Source organism: Phyllopteryx taeniolatus, unplaced genomic scaffold (genome assembly GCF_024500385.1).
Source record: "Phyllopteryx taeniolatus isolate TA_2022b unplaced genomic scaffold, UOR_Ptae_1.2 contig_26, whole genome shotgun sequence".
Lineage (NCBI taxonomy): Eukaryota > Metazoa > Chordata > Actinopteri > Syngnathiformes > Syngnathidae > Phyllopteryx > Phyllopteryx taeniolatus.
Genome location: NW_026903184.1, coordinates 405,548 through 420,590, shown reverse-complemented (window position 1 = coordinate 420,590; position 15,043 = coordinate 405,548). Strand labels below are relative to the sequence as shown.

The window sequence follows — 15,043 nt, the reverse complement described above, 5'->3', positions numbered from 1 at the left end:
CATTTTTTTTTTAAATATGGTGTTCACCATTCACTCCATGAACTTCTATTCTCAGGATTGGGATACACACTTTTTTTTTTTTAAACCTCTTCTGTTCAGCTGCATGGCCTTGCAGAATGGTGGAGCTGTATGACTTTTGTGCTGGAACAGTTTTGCTGTGCAACAGGGAAGTTTGAAATACTCCCTCTGCTTATTTTTTTGTTTTATTGAAAATGCAGCTGAACAGAAAATGGTTTTAGGAAACAGGCAAAGGGACAGAATGGACAAGGGGAATAGGGTTGGGAACCACAGCAAAACAGTAGTTAGTCTAGATATTTGAGCAGAAGTAACATTACAACAGTCAAATCGTGTTCTTATTTGTGGATGGGGGGAACACACCCTATGAGGACATGCAATAACTAACCAAGAGAACAAGATAAGAGAGGACAGAAAAGGGCAGGACAGGACAGGATGTGGGAAATGAGCAAGGCAATGCTACTGACGAGTGGTGCGGTGGGATTCTTTTTGAGTGTCCCACAAGGGGGGGAGAGCCAGCAAGCTCGTCCAGAGCAGAGGACCCAACCAAGGGGACGCCACCCACCCCCCAGGACCGTGGGGTGGCCACCACCCAGCACGCCCCACCGGCCCCACCACTCCCGGAGAGCATGGGGGCCCCAGCCACCGACGCGCGAGCCAGCCGCCACCCAAAGGGAAATGTGAAAGCCCACCCTATTGTTACCAGGTCCCTGACTGGCAACCATTGTCCCAGTGCCGTGATTGTGTGTGGTGGGGTGTAGTGCATTAAAATTGGAGAGACTAGTGTGGGTTTGCGAGACGGTCACAGGGCAATGATGACCCGTAACCGTCACCCCCACTGTTAAATATATTATAGAAGTTATCATTTATTTGCTTAGCTTGCATTAGTATGATGGACAATTTTAGATGTTTCGCCTTCAAAAAGAAGACTCAGCATCATCCATGGAAGGGTGCTTGGACCAAGGACGTGATCGGATGTGGTCGGATCGTGACAGGTGTTGATCAAATATTATGTGTTGTGTCTTATTGCTTAGAATACTATGTCTGGGAAAAAACCCTCTTATTATCAAATATTTTGTGTTGTGTCTTATTACTTAGAATATTATCAAATATTATGTGTTGTGTCTTATTGCTTAGAATACAATGTCTGGGAAAAAACCCTCTTATTATCAAATATTCTGTGTTGTGTCTTATTGCTTAGAACATTATGATTGTAAATCCCTCCTATTTCAAATAAATGCAGGAGCGAGGGGGGGGGATTGTTTAGAGCGTGTTGAGAGACTGTGATCTGAACAATCTCCCATACGCCCTCCTCATGAGAAAAAGTAACAAGCGTCTTCATTCCTTTTGTGTCTATTATAATGTTGGGTAAGATTAATCCAACATAAATTGGTCCTTCGAGCCGGATGTCAACACACCCGAAGATTCCAGTTGTGGAGCCGACATCCAGTTAAGAGACCGTGGCCATGGCATTTGAGACCCTTTCCGGGACTGGTCTTCGGACTTCTCAACTGGGATCTGGAGGTTGACGACAATCCACAGGATTGAAGACGACTTTGGTGAGTTAAATTTTAAAAAAATTTTAGGAAAAAGGAATAAAAGAGTGAATGAATTGCGCGACGAAGAAGTCTGCGGCAGAATAAACCTTGTGTAATACTAGTCACTGGCAAGTGAGAAAGATGGAGGACGGAATCCGATAAAATCCGTGGGGACGGCGGAGTCCTGTACGTACTTAAATTCCGTATTTCTGTATTTCTGTGTTTCTGTGTTTCCGTGTTTTCGTGTGTTTATAAAAACGTTATTAATATCGTGTGTATGTGTAAAAGTATGAATGTATAAGACGGGATTGTAAGTGACAACTGAGTTTGGAAGCAAAGGCAAGAATTCTCCGCCCCAATTAGGGTAGAAGCTTGAGAATTACCAAAACTCAGACATTAATTGTCACCCTGTCATTTTTGAATAAAGTCAGTATTTAGGTCACTCTAGGTGCAAATGAACTGACTTCCAAATTCACAAAAATGGGAAATAACAACAATAAACCGGATCCAAAAATAGGCCTAACATGTAAAGATTGGAAATATGTTCAACTCCAAAACCCTTCCAAAATAGAACATTTAAACACGTGGATAACCAAATACGGTTTCGCTGGCCAGCTAAATTCGCAAAAAATAGTGAAACTTCAAAACGAAATAAAGTGTCGACACAAAAATGATATATCACAAATACAAAAAGATGGATTTGACGACTTACTCTTCTGGTTAAACATGGCGTCAAAAAGAGAAAAAGGAAGGGAGAATAAGAAACACTTAACAAATGAACAAAAAGAGCAGGAAGGTAGACATAAAAATATGTTGTTTCAAAGACAGGAAGATGACGAGACAGGACCAATAATAAGAACTAGCGAGAAAAAGATAATTGAAGAAAGTTGTAAAAAAAGTAAGGAAACAAAAGCATCAGCACCATTGTACCCGGTTTTGCCACCTCATGAAAATCCTCCAACTCAAGAGGCACAAACACAACAAATTTTACGATCGGGAGGGGTACAAATGAATTGGTCTAGAAATTTGGGAGAAACATTTTCTCCCACTCCCAAAATAACAAATATAACCTCAGACGAGGGAGATATGGATTTATTTCCGATGATTGAAGTGGCAAATCCAAATGTACAAGAAGATCGCAGAGAAACTCTTTTGGTCTATAGGACCTGGACAAATGAGGATGTGAAAAAGGCCGTAGCCGGCATCACACCTTACAAAGTAGACATTGTCCAGTTTGTTGAGGAAATAGAAAATCTTAGACAATCTTATCATTTAAATGGGACAGAGACTCAACAAGTTTGGATGACGGCAATGGGGCCTGATTGGCATCTTTGCCGAGGGGATTGGGACCCAAAGCACCATGGTGTTATAATGCCACATGATGACAAAGAATTACAATATAGAGTTAGGGGTTTGATAGAGAGAACCACAGCCAGGTTCCGCAAAAGAGCAAATTACACGGAAATTAATAGGGTGAAACAAAAGGATGACGAACTTTTTGAAGAATATAGAGTTAGAATGAATGTTTTAAAGCAAACAGCGGCTTGAATGAGGATGCTAGTCCTCAGGGCCCTTATCAACTGCAGTTAAAAAATGCTTTACATGCGAATTCAAAAGAACACATTAACAGATGGGTAGATAAACATTGGATAAACCTAGCAACTGGCCCACTGGAGGAATATGTTAATCATGCCCTCCACGCAGAGAGAGTGTTAGAGAAAAAGAAGAAAAAAAAAATTGATGTCTTCCTCGACGAAAGAGCAGAAATATACTATCAAGGCAGAGAAAGAGATAATTTTAGGGGACGCGGCAGAGGCCGTTGGAGAGTAAGAAATGATAGAAATCGAAATTATTGTGATAAGAACATCTGTTGGTGCTGTGGAAACAAAGGCCACATTGCGCGTGATTGCCCTAATAAAAATAAAAGAGAATACGGACAAACTACTGCATGACTAAGCCAGCCTGCTTCCCAACTCAACAAATCCTCCTGTGTAAACATTACAGAGAATGAGGAGGTGGATTTCAATTTACAGGACATTCTGAGTTTGGACACTGAAAAACCTGAAATAACTTTATCAGTAAATGGTAAACAAATGATATTTCTTTGCGATACAGGGGCATGTAGGACTGCATGTCGGGAAAAGATTCCAGGTTCCAGATTATCGGGACATAAGGCACTAGTGAGATCTGCAAATGGACAAATTACTTTTGCCATGGAACTTGAGCCTGTGTGGATTAGAGACCCACAGGGAAAAACTTGTAGAATGCCCATTTTCGAAGTCCCGGAGTGCCCTGTGAATTTGTTGGGAAGAGATGGCTTATTCCAATTAGGACTTGTACTCATTCCATCATCAAATGGAAATATTGTAGTGAAACGAAAACATGAATTAAAGAGAGAGGACCTCTATTTAACACTGGAAAACAAAGAAAATACATTCTATTACACAATCGATATCACAAACAAATCACCGTTAAACATGGGGAAGGCCCTAGTGTCTGCAGCCTTGCAGCTTATCACAGAATTTGAAGATAAAAAACAATGTGATCAGCTGCATATAATTCTGTGGTACAATAACACACAAGGGCCAGACCTAGAATACCCGGAGAGCATGGGGGCCCCAGCCACCGACGCGCGAGCCAGCCGCCACCCAAAGGGAAATGTGAAAGCCCACCCTATTGTTACCAGGTCCCTGACTGGCAACCATTGTCCCAGTGCCGTGATTGTGTGTGGTGGGGTGTAGTGCATTAAAATTGGAGAGACTAGTGTGGGTTTGCGAGACGGTCACAGGGCAATGATGACCTGTAACCGTCACCCCCACCCAGGCCAAACAGCTCCCCAAAGGATGTGCAAATGTATGTGGTGCATTAGAAATCCATGGGGAAAGGCATGGCAGGCCAGGACACCTGGCTGAGTGTCCTCCTCAGCCTGACAACGCCCTACCCCCACAGATGGGTGTATGATGCGTTAAAACTAGAGGACCGGCAGGGCAGAGAAGGGGGTGGGGTGGTTGACCAGACCGGAATCCAGCACAGACAGTGCCCGCCCCATCATGCCTTGTACCAGTCCCCCAGGGGACCCTGAATGAGATTTTAATGTGCCCAATGTGCGAAGTATGTACAGTGTGAGTACTAAAAATGTGCAGTGAGTGCAATAAGAGGCTAGACTCCTGCGGGTACGGCTCGGCCCGACCAGCTGGAAGATCACAGAGAAGAGGGAGGCAGCCCCTCCCACACCCTACAGCATCTGTTCGTCGTGTAGAAGCTTGAATTTAACAGACAAGGTGGGAGAGACCCTTTTCCACACCTATCCGTTGAAAAACATTTGACCAATATATTCGGCGGTGGCAGTAAACAGTTTATGGCTTCAGCTATCAAATAATTTAGTATAAGAGTATCCTACTAAAAATTGTATCGAATAATTGAGTATTTGCAAAAGTATTTTTGCTTGGTTAAGGAGAAATTATGAATACACAAGAAAAAACTAAGCCATTTCACTTAAAAATGAGCGACCGATTGTTTTTTCCTTTTTTTAGATAATCAACTGGTTTCTTTCTCAAATTCACATTGAGGAGCAAAATATTTTATTGTCTAGAAATATTTTCAGTGAGGCAATTTCAAACACAAATAAACACAGGGTGTCCGGGCTCTCCCTTAGAGATAGGGTGAGAAGCTCGGTCGTCCGGGAGGATCTCAGAGTAGAGCCGTTGCTCCTTCACATCGAGAGGAGCCAGATGAGGTGGCTGGGGCATCTGATTCGGATGCCTCCCGGACGCCTCCCTGGTGAGGTGTTCCGGGCACGTCCCACCGGGAGGAGACCCCGGGGACGACCCAGGACACGCTGGAGAGACTACATCCTTCGGCTGGCCTGGGAACGCCTCGGGATCCCCCCGGAAGAGATGGATGAAGTGGCTGGGGAAAGGGAAGTCTGGGCGTCCCTGCTAAAGCAACTGCCCCCGCGACCTGACCTCGGATAAGCGGTAGAAGATGGATGTATGGATGGATGGTTTAAACAAAGTCTCACAAAGCTCAAGTATATTAAGATTATGGTCTCTGAGAAGATCATTCGACTAACAAAGCTTTTGAGGAAAGTGATTAAAATTCATAAGACCAATTTTCATTAAAGTGGGCTGATCGATGCTATTTGCCCCCAGCATATTCCTAGTAGTAATATTCATAAGACTGCGTCGTCTAGAGCCTGTATTGTATTTCGAGAGGCTGTCGGCGCGGCGAGAGACTAATACTGCAGGAATCTGATGGTTATTTGTCAACTTGTCGGTAAAATGAATCGAGGAGGAATGCTTAAACTCCTCACACAGCACTACCTCAGTAGAAAGCATATCAGTCTGCAATGCATTAGTAAATCAGAATGTACAGTATAGTATGCCGCTCTTTTCTACATAAAGAACTGTGAGTGTTGTTGGAGTACAGGATAGTGCTAGTCAGCCTTAACCTTACAGACTCCACAGCCATTCCAACAGGCTTGCTAATCACCTGAGTCCCAGCCTGCTCTAATGAGAGCTGTAAGGCAAGGCTCAAACAGTAATCTATGTTTCTAGAAATAGTGATGGCGCCTACCCCATAAGGTCGAAGGCCCGCCTACCTCAGCATGGCATTGGCCAAGAAACTAGGCCAGATATCTACAAACTGCAGTCCCTGTTCGCTACAGAAGCTAGCCAGCCACCGGTTAAGTGACAATAATCTGCAAAACTCTCATCATTGGTTCTTGCAGGCAAGGGCCCAGAGACAATTACTCAATGCCGACACATCTTTCTGGCGAAATTACAAGTGCTGGCTATGTTCCTCTTTGTAATCTCTGATTGCCTCCTCCTTGTATCATTGGAGCCAACATGTATCCGAGTAGCTAGTGTTGTTAGCCCTGCGTTGGTGTCTAGGCCTGCTGCGTGTCAGCTCCCTAAGGCTAGCTTCAATGTCGGGTGCGCTGGCCCCAGGGATACACTTTACATTGGCTGGGTTTTTAAGCTTGATGTTACGAGTGATTAGTGACTAACGTGCGGGAGGCAGTACACCAAGAAAGAATGGAACTGGCTAAAGGATGCAATCTGTCATTTGTCTGAACAGGCTCGCTGCTGTTAGCTAGCCCCTTGGGGTTAATGCTAACAGGACTAGTAGGTCAGCTACAACCTATGCCATTAGGTGTCCGCCACATCTACAGTTACCAAACTATTCTGCTCTCGTTGGCGGACATGTCCCTCTAGCAGGGAAAGCCTCTCAAGGAGAAGTGTGCAAGTGGTGCGGTGGTTGGAGCTTTTGAAGCGAAGACGGTGGGATAGCCAGGCAGCCGAAGAGCCTTGTTGGTGCCCGGGCAGTGGCGCGGCTGAAGCTAGTAGCTTTGAAAATGGGCCTACTCTGCTGTCAAAAATTCAAAACAGTAAACAACAAGGTAAAAGTAAAACGTAACAATGTGGGTAGACGGAGGAAAAGCATTAGAAGCAGTGTTGTTTCATGAACTCGTTCATATTTTAGGCGAACGTGAAATGAACTTAGTTCCTTTCTGCCTGATAAACGTTATTGAGAACGCGCTCATTCTGGCGTATGTGAACGAGTTTTGATCGACAGTACATTTTCATTCAAGAGTGCCAGGTTTTGCAGGGGCTCCCAGGACAAAACCCGGCTGAACACACTATACGAGCCTTATATGTCAGGGGATAAATGCCATATTTGGCAACCGATTCGGTGTGCAATTAGGCAGGTACGCCACAACTGCATGAGTGAATGTTTTCTTTTTCTTTTGTAATACAGTACATAATTGTAAAAATTGATTACGAGGAAAATTCTTTTGTATCAGAATGCTTTATTTAAAACACTGTACGATCACACTGCGCTAATATGGAATTAGTTTTCTAATATAAGAATAGATCAAATATTTTGTTAATATAGTCAGGCAGAGCTGCTAGGAACGGAAGGTTATCAGTGTCATTTCACCATCGTTCCTGTCATACTTTGTTGCATGTTTTTATTTGCACATTGAGGACAAAAATCCTGGTTTTGTTTTAAATCTTCATTTAAAATTACACCATTCAAGCAACAAGTTTTTCCTTATGTTTTTGAGTTTGTAGGATGAAAGCTGCAGCTGGCTACTAGTGTGGACTGAATGCATGGCAACAATGAGGGAGGGGGGGGGGGGGGGTAATGCCAGTATTTTGAGGGTAATAGCCCATCAGAAACATTAAAAAATAAAAAAAGAATTATGAACTAGTTCGTTTTTGTACCGGTGAACTTAGTTCAAAATTTTGAATTATGAACTACGAACTTAACTAGTTTATTTTTGGAACGAGGAACTGAAGTTTGAAAAAAAACCTTCCCAACACTGATTATTATTTCACATCGCAATATATATCGCTGGATTAAAAAAATAAAAATAAATCGCAACGTCATTGTTTTCTAATATTGTGCAGCCCGAGTACCTATCTTTGTGTATCATTTTATCATTTGTTTTTTATTTTACTTTACTTTTTTTTTCTTATTGAAATCGCACGGTGAGCACATCTGCCCCACAGTTCTGAGGTCCTGCGTTCAAATCCGGCCTCCCTGTGTGGAGTTTGCATGTTTTCCCCGTGTCTGTGTGGGTTTTCTTCGGGTATTCCGGTTTTCTCCCACATTCCAAAAGCATGCATGGTAGGTTAACTGAAGATTCAAAATAGTCCGTAGGTGCGAATGGTTGTTTGTCTATATGTACCCTGCGATTGGCTGGAAACCAGTTTAGGCCAGGTGTACTCCGCCTCTCGGCCAAAGTCAGCTGAGTACAGCACAGCCGCGACCCTGGTGAGGATAAGCGGTTCAGCACATGGATGGATGGATTTTCTTATTGACACTACCATTTTAACTTTGCTTTTAATTACTTTATTGACATCTAATCATTTAATGATAACTATTATTGTTGTTATCATTTGTAACTGATTTTATTTATTTATTTTAACCAATCTCTAGTGTTTCCTCACCGCAAATTGCAGACGGTAAGATATTGTTTCAGTTTCCTTTCTTTGAGTGCATTTACATACTCTGTTATGTGTGAAAGAAGGTATGGGTGAGGAGAATTTCTTTGTATGTGTGCATCTGTTTTGTGAGTTTTTGTTTTTTTTTGCTTTCTTTGCTTTTATGGTGTAAAAGTCCCGAGTTGACGTCAGTAGCGCACCGTCCACACTATACACAGTGTTGACAGTGCACTGCTTCCCCCTCCTGAGACGCTGGATCAGAATTTTCTGGAAGCCGGAAGTCGTTCTCCATGGCCACGCCTCTGCGACCACCAAAGCTGCGTTTTGCTTGCCCCCCCAGTACCCATCAGCTTCCTCCAGAGTCCCACAGGCCAAAAAGGCCCAATAGGATTCCTTCTTCAGTTTGATGGCATCCCTTACCGCTGGTGTCCATCAACGGGTTCGGGTATTGTCGCCACGACAGGCAACCACACCCCTACGGCCACAGCTCTTATCAGCTGCCTCAGCAATGGAGGCACAGAACATGGTCCACTAAGACTCAAAGACCCCCGCCTCCCGCGGGTCGTGGGAAATGTTCTGTCGGAGGTGGGAGTTGAAGCTCCTTCTGACAGGGGACTCTCCCAGATGTTCCCAACAGACCCTCACAATATGTTTGGGTCTACCGGGTTGGATCGGCATATTCCCCCACCATCGGAACCAACTTATCACCAGGTGGTGATCGGTTGACAGCTCCACCCTCTCTTCACCCGAGTGTCCAAGATATGTGGTCGCAAGTCCGATGACACGACCACAAAGTTGATCATCGAACTGTGGCGTGTCCTTGTGCCAAGTGCACATGGACATTCTTATGTCGTTATGAAGAAGTCCAATAACAGAACACCACTCGGGTCCTTGTGGGCGGTGGGTGGGGGTGGGGAGGGTAATTCCTCCCAATCACACCCCTCCGGGTCTCACTGTCATTGCCCACATGAAGTCCCCTGGAAGTCCCCCAGTCAATTTCATTATTTCATTTTAAAAAAACACCTTGGTTTTGTCATACGAGTGTCCAGAAAAGGCCCTTCTGACAGCTACTTCTGTTTGATCCAGTTTTGTATCCGCTTTGTCCATATTTGGCTAAGACTGCTTCCTTTCCTGTTATTGGTTGCCTCTGTGTAGAAGACACACTTGGGAGAGCGCACGTGTTTGTTATTTTGACAGCACTGGCTTGGGAGCAGAAAGGGAAGGCGGAGATCTTTGCTCATGAAGTAGATAAGCTCGAGAAATTCGAATGACCTGATTTCAGGCGTCTCAGCAGAAAAATTTCTGGAACTCAGGAATGAGTCGACGATTCTAATTCATATTTTACATGTTTAGGCACCACAGAAACAATATTCCATCCCAAATACTAAAAAAAGTTGGTTTGGGAAACACGGGACCTTTAACAGCCACCTACTGTATATACCAATAGTATCAAACTGTGAGGGCTGGCAGTAAATGAGTTAAATAAGTGGATTGTCCCTATCTGGTTTGGGGGGGTCCACCTCCCACACTCGGGGGCGGGTAGTGGGTGCTGGCTGGAGTGTGGGGGGGATCCTGGGGTCTGTGATGTGGGGCTGGGTGGGGCGGCCCTCTTCGTCTGTGGTTGTCCTGCCTGATGGGCCCGACCTGCAGGAGCCATGCCTCTTAATCACTCACCTAGCACACACTCACAACACTCACTGTATATATTTTTCTCACTAGGAACATCTGGGCACACATACATATCCAGGGGTTCCTGGGGTACTGGTATGGGGTCGGGGGGGTGTGGGTGTCGGACCGGGTTTCATCACGTCAGTGCTGTTTACCGGACCCTGCCTACCCCCCTGGATTTTAATGCATCACACACACTCATCCCCATGTATCTTTTAATGCCCCACATACACCCAACTCTGGGGGACAGTGGGTCTTGGGCGTTAGGCAGCATTGCCTGGTAGCCCTGCCCACCCCCCCGGCTGACTGGCCTCTCCAGATTTTAATGCACCACACCACTCGAGGGAACACTGATACACGGGGTAGAGCCAATGACTGCCCTTCGGGGACGTGGCAGTCATAGTAACAGGGGGGGAAGTGGGTTCTCACTAAGCTTCATGGTGGTGCCCCCCGGGCTGGATGACTGCTTGGCGTTGGGGCTCCCCTCTCATGCCCCGCGGCTGCTCCCTGGGTCCCCCCCCCCCTTATCATAGCCTTGTCGGGTGCCCCTATCCGCCCTAATTTCCAACAAACAAGGGACACCCTCCCGCCCTCAGGCTGGGTGGGGACTGGCTGCATCCTGGGCCCTGCAGGTTGGGGTAGCACAGACTCCCTGCGGTCTCCTCCACGTGCCTGATTGTCGTGGCGCCTCGGTGGGGCTGGCAGACTACACTGGGTCCCTCGGTGTGGGACGTGTACCGTCCGCCGGGCTGCTCTCCGATGGACTCCTGGGCCCGATCCCGCCTCTCGGTTGATTGGGTGGGGTTCTCAGCCTCCGCGGGCCAGGCACAGCAATTCCGGGAGACTTCTGTCAGTCATTCTCCATGCGAAATGGTGTCAATTCACTTGCATGTGTCCACAGGCACACACCCCTCGGACTATTTCGCTGGGTGTCGGGCCACTCACTTATTGCAACAAATAACTCATGAATATGTGAATTGCTTGGGTATCCACTCACTCACACTCACCTCCTATAGACTTTAATGTTTTACATAGTCACTCCCACCACACTTCAGTTGTATAGCCGGGTTCACCACCTTTGTCACGCATGCTGCTTCTGTTCTATCTTGTCCTGTCCTTCCTTCACAGGGTGTAGCACTACGGCCCCATACAACACTCATATCTAATGTTTCATTGTTGTAGATATATAATAATTTACTTTTCTCATCATGTTTACAATTAGTGCTTTGTCTTTTGCCTTCGTTTCTCACTCCCCTCTAGAAACTTTGTTCTGTTCGACTAATCGATTTATATTCTCAATAAATATCAATGCTAATACTAAGAAACCACAGCGGCAGCTTAAAAACTCCACTGTGACAGAGTAAAACTGTTCCGGCATAAAAGGGATACAGATATTCCATTCTGCTTGACCTAACAGCCGAACAGGACAAAAAAAAAAAAGTATATTTTTTACATTTCCCATTTTATGTTTTTTTCATATTTAAGCGCAGTGTTAATGTTCACACTGCATAATATTACATTGGCTTACAGTAATATTAAGTGTAGTTTTTAAGAATAAAACCTCTGCCTAGATTTAAATGAAAACTTAGATTTATTTAGCTGCTCAATTTCCATGTTAGTAATTATGGTGATACTTGGAGAGGTTCACGACCCTTGTTCTCCATTCTTCTTCTCCTGTCCTTGTCCTGTCCTTCCCTCACAGGGTGTAGCACTACAGCCCCATACAACACTCATATTTAATGTTTAATTGTTGTAGATATGTAATGATTTACTTTTCTCATCTTGTATAGAATTAGTGCTTTGTCTTTTGTCTTCGTCTCTCACTCCCCTCTAGAAACTTTGTTCTGTTCGACTGATCGACTCTGATTCTCAATAAATATAAATTATTATACTAAGAAACCACAGCCGCAGCTTAAAAACGCCACTGTGACACAGTAAAACTTCCGGCATAAAAGGGACCAGCCAAAAAGGACATAAACAAAGTGGATTCCCAAGGCAGAAAACAATTTGTACTCAAGAGTACTTGAAAAACTTGAGCACTCATTGCATCCCTAAAAGAGTTGGATTCCACTTGACAAATATTAACATCCACGGCAGGAAAACTAGTTAAATGAAGTGTCTAAATTGTCCTCAAGTGTGATTGTGAGTGTAAATGACTGTCTAAACCAGGGGTCAACAATGCGGACCACTTAAGGCGCCTGTGAGTCATGTTGTAAAAATAACACTTATTATAATTATAAAAATAACACTTATTATAATTATAATAATTTTTTTGTGTGCTTTATATTTGGAATCAGAATTGCTTACATTAATGTAATTTTTTAAATAATGTCGTTTTATATAAAAAAATTAAACAAAAATATTTTATGTATAACGAACTTTGACCTCAAGTCAAAGTTCATGTTTGTGCGCGGTCCCCTCACCACTTTCCTGATACAGTGCAGCAGTGACGAGGAGTTAGCTTACTTGTGCTTTAGCCCAAAAAAACCATGGCAGAAAAGCGAAAAGGACTTACAATTTTCACAGTGATTGGGAGGAAGAGTTCTTCTTTACGTTTAAAAAAAAAACATTTTTGCGGCTTATTTGCGGGACGACTGTTGTAATACAATGTGGAGAGACACTTCAAAACTTGTCACAAAAGCGTCAATGCAAGCTACCCACCCGGTAGCGCATAAAGGACGGAAAAGGCCCGTTGGTTAAAGGCAGCTTTAGAAAAAACTTTTTTCACGAGACCGGTGGAAACAAAATCACAGAAAGCAACCGAAGCCTCGTTCAGAGCTTCACATTTTTTGATAAAGAACAAGAAAGCCTTTTCGGATGGGGAGGTTTTCAAAGAAACTATGAGGTACTGGATCTTTTTTATTTCTTTACTCTTTATTGGTGGCAAATGAGAAAGAGCTTGCTGGTGATGGCAAAAATGCTGCATGTGGACCTGCTCGCAAACATGCCGCGGGTCCGAATGGTGGTAAATATGATTTTAAAGTCAGTCGAGGCTGGTTTGAGAAGTGGGAATCACAGTTTTATTAGGCACTGGGAGGAAATAAACAGGTTGCGGAGGAATTTGTTGCTGAGTTTGCAATTTTTGTGGAAAGTGAATGCTACCTTCCACATCATGTTTTAGGAAAAAAATGTGAAAATGATCAAAAGAATGTGCAGCAAATTGAGTCAAGTGCAGGCATTGATCGAAAAGCATTACCTGAATAAAACTGGCCAACAGAGCAATTAATCTTTTAAATGACTATGTGATGTCCCAATTTCTGAAAAAAATCAGAAAATAAAAGAAAACTTTCCCTTGATCAATTTGTTGTGCCAAAGTCAACCAATGACTTGAATGAATAAAAAGAGACCTACGAAATAAAAAAAATAAAATAAAAAAACAACACCTGAATCAGAATTACCCCATATTATGGAAGAAGACTCTTCTTCAATGGAGGAGCTGTAATCCTCCTCCCCTTTCTCTCCTCCTTCGTTAAAGTTAACTAGAAATTTTTAAAAGTCTAATTAGTGTGTTATTTATTTATAATAGTGTGTCTTTACGTATTTCTATATTGCACTATATAATTACCACACACTGATAAATAAGTTAAGGACAACTTCGTTGTAGGGCTGGAACGGATTAATTTCATTTCCATCCATTTCAATGGGAAACATTACCTCAGTTTACGAAAGTTTCGGCTTACAAACCGGGTAACGGAACAAATTTAAAACATAACGCGAAGTTCCACTGCATTGCAAAAATGTTGTTATTTAAAGCATCTCCACATTTCCTTTTGAGATGATTTGAATGTCGACCAGCATTGTGTTCAACATTGTTCCATTTGCTTTGCATCTTACAATCACTAACCTCTGTGGCAATGTGCAAGAATGATAAAAGAGTCTACTGTAGAACTGTGTGTATGTGTTGGTACTAGGCTAACCTTAAATACCTTAAACCCTCAAAGAGCAATCTTCCACAGGAGAAAGGAAAAGAAAAAGAAAAAAAAATAAACACGGGGAGCGACAAAACGCTTTTTACCCTATGTATAAAAAAACTATAGTGTGTTGCATTGACTGTACGAAATCAGTGAACTGCTACAGAGAACATTACATTTTATTTCTGCGTGAAACAAAAACAGTTTGAACTCTTGAAAAGTCACTGTCTATTTGGGTCTTCCCAGTATTTATGAAATTTAATCTTAAATTATTCAATCTTAAATCAAATCTTGGCGGCACGGTGGCCGACTGGTTAGAGCGTCAGCCTCTCAGTTCTGAGGACCCGGGTTCAATCCCCGGCCCCGCCTGTGTGGAGTTTGCATGTTCTCCCCGTGCCTGCGTGGGTTTTCTCCGGGCACTCCGGTTTCCTCCCACATCCCAAAAACATGCAGTAATTGGAGACTCTAAATTGCCCGTAGGTATGAATGTGAGTGCGGATGGTTGTTTGTATATATGTGCCCTGCGATTGGCTGGCAACCAGTTCAGGGTGTACCCCGCCTCCTGCCCGATGACAGCTGGGATAGGCTCCAGCACGCCCGCGACCCTAGTGAGGAGAAGCGGATGGATAAATCAAATCTTAAAATATTCACTTGCAGCTAATCAAAAATGCTGTCTGCGTTTGTCATTTATCGCATGATGAGTGTACTGTCAGCTGTCAATTAGAATTGAAACGGACTATTTCACCGAACAATATAAAATACATACACTGTATTTGAAAAATAATAACAAATTAAAATATTTATTTTACCTTGGTTAATGTGATTTTTGCTCCTGAACCTCAGCACACAGCATTTGCACATCAGGGCAATAAGACGTCACCTTCATCTTCAGACACGATTGTAAGCTGTCATCTGTGAGGCGTGAGCGATGTATGTTTTTAATATAGTTCATGTAGAA

The 15,043-nt window shown here is 43.5% G+C and overlaps 1 protein-coding gene across 7 annotated transcripts in view; it reads right to left on the bottom strand.

The window, feature by feature from the left end:
- samd4a (sterile alpha motif domain containing 4A) overlaps positions 1-15,043 on the bottom strand; it is a 234,686-nt gene that overhangs the window by 55,409 nt on the left and 164,234 nt on the right. The gene's annotated exons all lie outside the window — the stretch shown is intronic.